A 5,812-nucleotide genomic window follows, 5' to 3' on the forward strand; every position below is an offset into this window, starting at 1 on the left:
GACAAAATTACCACTACATGCATCTTGCATGTGTTGTGTACGTGTGATATATGTGTGCGCATGTATTGTATACGTGTGAATACGTGTAGCACGATACTACTATGTATGCGTGGTCGATGATGATAATGATGATGATAATGATGATAATGATGATGATAATGATGACGGGGACGTTTCTTAATAGAACTTTTTCATATTTCGACTTTGCATTTATATATCTCTGCTTACTAATCACGTCGAGCAGAAATAAAGACACTTTTATTATATAATTCGAACTCAATCTATCGATTAAGTCTAGTATAAACTCGATTGCTTCAGCCATTATTGAGGATTCGAAATATTATAAAGACTCAAATGTCCGACTCGCGTTAAGATACACGGTGTCTCCGCTAAGCCCTTAACTGGTCGCGAGACACTACCGTGTCTCTTGATATTAAAAAATTTAATAACACGATTAACCTATAAAAAGACACTGAGAATTTGATTTATGATATTTATGATAGAGTGATAAAGTGTTTAGTTTAGTTATTGTTTTACCATCTAGTTGAAAGGTTGAGTTCACACATGGTATTATACTTATGTTTGTTATGTGTATTTTAAATAGTTAAATTTAATTTCTATTTCAGATATGTTGAAATTATTAAATTATCAATGTATTGTCAAGCTGAAATTGCAATTATGTTTATATTTAATGATTATTGTATAAAAATTGATGTTCCATGATTAAATAATCCTTAATTAGTGTATTTTTTGTAGACTTGATAAGGACCCAAAACAAGGGTCGAAACGTTGTCTTGATTTAATAATATGTCTTAGTAATAATAAATATATTTTTATGCCAGTTGGGTCGATAATTTTGTTTATTTTGTTTTAATGTAAAAATTCGTATTCTATCACGGGTAGAAATTTTATTTTTTACATTTAAAGAGTATTTGTAATTATATTGTAATAAATGTTTCCACTCTTAACTTTATTGTTTTATGTCACAGAAATTACTTTCAATTTTATATTTTAATTGTTCTTTAAATAATCGAATATTTTCAACGTGACCATCGGCAGAATGATCGTGTCTTTTAGTGTTAAATCTATCGTGTTATCTATGATAACACCGATGCTTGTTATGTCAACTATACGGTTGCAAAATATATAAAAGGTGATTCATTGTAAAGCGAAGCTGTATCTCATAGATAACTGATCATTGAGTCATTACAATTATTTCCCGGTTTTCGAATTTATTTATGATGAGTTGTTAAGTCATAAAAAAATCTCTTGACTTCGAATTTTGATAAATAATTTGGATTTTCTCTCCTCTTTTTAGTCATCGATCCAATAACTTTTCGAAGAATCCTTATTCATTGTAATTAAAGTATATTAATCGATGCTCGTAAATAGGAAATGACTTTGTTTCATAAATATTAAAAAATGTCGATGAAACGAGTTTTTTTTATTTTGCAAGTACGTATTTATATATGCATTTGTCTCACGCATTTTATCGTGCACAAGTATGTACTTTAAAAGGTGTGGCAAGCATGATCATCGTAAATATTATATAATATAATATTTATATATTATATATATTATATTATATACATAAAATATCATATATAATATACATATTATTATATACGTATGTAAATTCAAAATCTAAAATATTCATAATATAAAAATAATAATATTTTTATTTTGTATTTTATTATAAATAAAAATTAACTTTATGTTATACGAAAATAATCTTTTCAAAGTATTGACATACCGGTGTGTGAACAGCTTGTTGTCTCTAAATGAAAATTTCGGTATTTTGTCTTACTTATTAAATTTCGGTATTATGACTTTTCGGAACAATATTTTATATCTTAAATTTTGAAATTATAATTTTTTGGCAATGCATATCCTCCACAATAAGTATAATACTATATCCTCCACAATAAGTATATACTATCTATACGGAAAATTATTGTTTCTTCAAAATAATATAATATTGTTGACAGATGATGGAAAGACAATAGATGTAAAAAAATTATCTGCCAAGTTTACTACGGATGTGATTGGTAGCACCGCTTTTGGACTCAACACGAATTCTTTCAAATATCCGGATGCTGAGTTTTGCAGACACGGCAACATGATCTTTAGGCCTGCTCGTTCTTTTGAGATATTCATATCAGTTTTCATGCCAACGTTAAGTCGTATGATTGGTCTGACGTTTTTTGGCAAACAGACGGATGCATTTTTCCGTAAAGTCTTTTGGGAGGCGATCGCACAACGCATAGAATCCGGCAAGACGAGAAATGATCTCATTGATATTCTTATCGAATTGAAAAATGATCACGGTGACAAAGATATTGGAGGATTTAGTAAGCAGATTAAAATTAACGTTAATCGTGACAAGCAAAAAGAGGCAAATATACAAAGGTTTAATTTTAATTTCTAGAATTTGATGGGGACGATCTATTAGCGCAAGCTGGAATTTTCTTCGCGGCCGGTTACGAAACCTCCTCGACAACGATGTCTTTCACGTTGTACGAACTTGCATTACATCCTGAAATACAGGACAAAGTGAGGAAAGAAATTTTTGAGGCGATTATTGAATGTGATGGAAAAATTACATATGAAATGGTTGGTACACAAGTATCAATTAAGATATTTATTTTTGCTTTTCATCGAATCTGAAGAGCGTCAGTAATGCACAACTGAAATATAAGAATGACAGATATACCTTTAATACTCTAGATCATGTCATTATCGTACCTCGAAATGGTGTTCCTTGAAGTTTTGAGAATGTACCCACCATTAGAATATTTACAACGTACAACTACCGAAGTTTATAACATGCCAAATTCCAACCTTGTACTCGAAAAAGATACACCGATCTTTATATCGGTCCGTGGTTTGCATAACGATCCAAAATATTTCCCCAATCCGGATAAATTTGATCCGGAGCGATTCAATGAGGAGAACAGACACAAGAGGCCGATGTGCGTGCATCTTCCATTTGGAGATGGTCCACGTAGGTGTATAGGTAAGAAAATCGATTTTAATTTAAAGATTGATATATTATGTTATGTTCAAAATTAGATAAATGAAAACATTCCACATAAATATACAATGCATAAACTTGTTTTGACTATATTTTGACATTTATGCAAACGTTGAAGAAGAGTAAAATTAAAAATTATGAAATTACATTTTATTTGTATACAATTACAAAATTATTTAAAATTATTTTATTTAAGAGTTTAACAAGGCTCTGTAATATAAATATAAATTTAAAGTGTAAGACAAGCAATAAGAGCTAAATCGTGGATGACAGTGCGTTATCCCAACGAAACTAAATTTTTTTGTTAGAATTAAATACCTGTGCACAAGGCACCAAATTTTTACTTGGACACGGCCAAGATTTAAAATTGGAATAATCTCTACAAGAGATTTAATTCCATACATCCCCTGTTCCCCTCTAAGGAAATAAATGCGAGAGAAAAATATAGATCCGAAAGTCGCTGAATCGGGAATCGAACCCGAGACCTTTCGCTTGCCGGGCGACTGCTCTTCCAACTGAGCTATTCAGATCTTTTTGATTCTATACTTTTCTCTGTTATACGAGGGTCGTTTGAAAAATCCGTGCAAAAATAAAAACTACTTTATTGTTTGGGGTAAATCTTTTTTTTTTCAACATAGTTTCCTTTTAGGCTTATACACTTTGTCCAACGCTGCTCTAGTTTGTTGATCCCTTCCAAATAATAGAATTTGTCCAAGTCTGAAAAATAGCCATTCGTGTCTGCAATCACCTCCTTGTTTGAATAAAATCTTTTTCCCGCCAGCCATTTCTTCAAATTAGGGAACAAATAATAGTCCGAGGGAGCCAAGTCTGGAGAATAGGGGGGATGTGCAACGAGTTGGAACCCTATTTCCATTAATTTTGCGACCACAACTGCTGAGGCGTGAGCTGGTGCGTTGTGGAAAATCACTCGACTTCCTCGTTTCAAACGAATGCCAAACACAAAGAAATAGACCGATCTAGCTGAAACTTGGTGTGTCTTCTTCTAAGAGATACTACTAACTAAACATAACCTCGATACGCGCCAGTAGTGCCATTTCTCTGACTTTGCACGGACTTTTCAAACGACCCTCGTATATATAATAATGTTGATAAACAAACGCCTTTAAGCCAGCGTGTACAAATTAAGAATTTAACAAGGCTCTGTAATATAACTATAAATATAAATTGAGAGTGTTAAACAGGCAATAAGAGCCACATCGCGGATGACAGTGCGTTATCCCAACGAAACTAAATTTTTTCGTTAAGATTAAAACCTGTGCACAAGGCACTAAATTTTTACTTGGACACGGCCAAGATTTAAAATTGGAATAATCTCTACAAGAGATTTAATTCCATACATCCCTTGTTCCCCTCTTAAGGAAATAAATGCGAGAGAAAAATATAGATCCGAAAGTCGCTGAATCGGGAATCGAACCCGAGACCTTTCGCTTGCCGGGCGACATTTTCTCTTGCATTTATTTCCTTAGGGGAGAACAGGGGATGTATGGAATTAAATCTCTTGTAGAGATTATTCCAATTTTAAAATCTTGGCCGCGACCAAGTAAAATTTGGTGCCTTATGCACAGGTATTTAATTCTAACGAAAAAATTTAGTTTCGTTGGGACAACGCACTGTCATCCGCGATTTGGCTCTTATTGCCTGTCTTACACTTTAAATTTATTTTATTTAATTTATTAAAATCTGAAACATTATTTGTGTTACAAGTACAGAAAATTGGCTATTGGTCACGAGTGCGGGTAAGCGTACGAGCCGAAGGCGAGTGCGCGTTTACCTGCACGAGTGGACAATAGCCAACTTCCATACGTGACACAAATACTATTTTGTATTACTAGCAACCACGGTCGTATACACAGGTATCGAAACTCTCATGGTGGTGGTAAGACTCTTAATGTCATGATTTGTGGGTTCATAAATCGGTCGTTAATCGCGGAACGACAGTGCTCTGGCACTGTGATCGCTGAGTAAGGCCGGCGTCCCATGGAGCGGATTATGCGGAAGCAGAACCAGTGGATCGCCAATCACGGAATCGTTCCGATAGAACTTATTGATGAGCTCCATCGGAACGATTCCGTGATTGGCGATCCGCTGGTTCCGCTTCCGCGTAATCCGCTCCATGGAACGCCGGCCTAAAGAGCTTATATCTGTACAAATTAACAGAAGCATATAAGTATATGCATAAGAAATTTTATTGATATTCTTGAAGTATTTTTAAGTTTTGTGGTTAAAAAATAATATAATTTTTTATTGTAAATGCATGATGTTTTAAATATAATTTTATAAATATTTTTTAGATATAATTCTACCAGATAATAATCCTTAAGATTCGCCAGTAATAATTAATAAAAATCTTTCCTCATGGTAAAAGTAGCTCATGCAACCGAAATAAATTTGATGCGCGAAATTGTATGGTGTTGCCTTACATTAGAGATTTGAGCGAGAATATTACGCGTTGCATGAATAAAAATGGAATTGATGTAGTATATACCGTTCCAAAAAAATTAGACACACTGATAAAAAGAGGAAAAAATAGGATAAACAACTTAAAAAGAACCGATGTCGTGTATAAAATTGAATGTGCAAATTGTGATTCTACGTATATTGGACAGACAAAGAGACATTTAGAAACGCGCATCAAAGAACATCAAAATAATATCAAAAAAGACACTACATTGCATTCAGTCGTTAGTTTGCATCGGACTTGCAACGATCATGAGTTCCGTTGGGATTCTCCGGTTATCTTGCATCAAGAAAAACAAA

The 5,812-nt window shown here is 33.2% G+C and overlaps 1 pseudogene; it reads left to right on the top strand.

Annotated features, from left to right (window-relative positions):
• Window positions 1-2,052: 2,052 nt before the first annotated feature.
• LOC146720182 (cytochrome P450 6k1 pseudogene) lies at window positions 2,053-3,072 on the top strand (annotated as a pseudogene).
• The last annotated feature ends 2,740 nt before the right edge of the window (window positions 3,073-5,812 follow it).

The sequence above is a fragment of the Nylanderia fulva genome, unplaced genomic scaffold (genome assembly GCF_048542155.1).
Source record: "Nylanderia fulva isolate GAGA-0341 unplaced genomic scaffold, ASM4854215v1 Scaffold751, whole genome shotgun sequence".
Taxonomy (NCBI): Eukaryota; Metazoa; Arthropoda; class Insecta; order Hymenoptera; family Formicidae; genus Nylanderia; species Nylanderia fulva.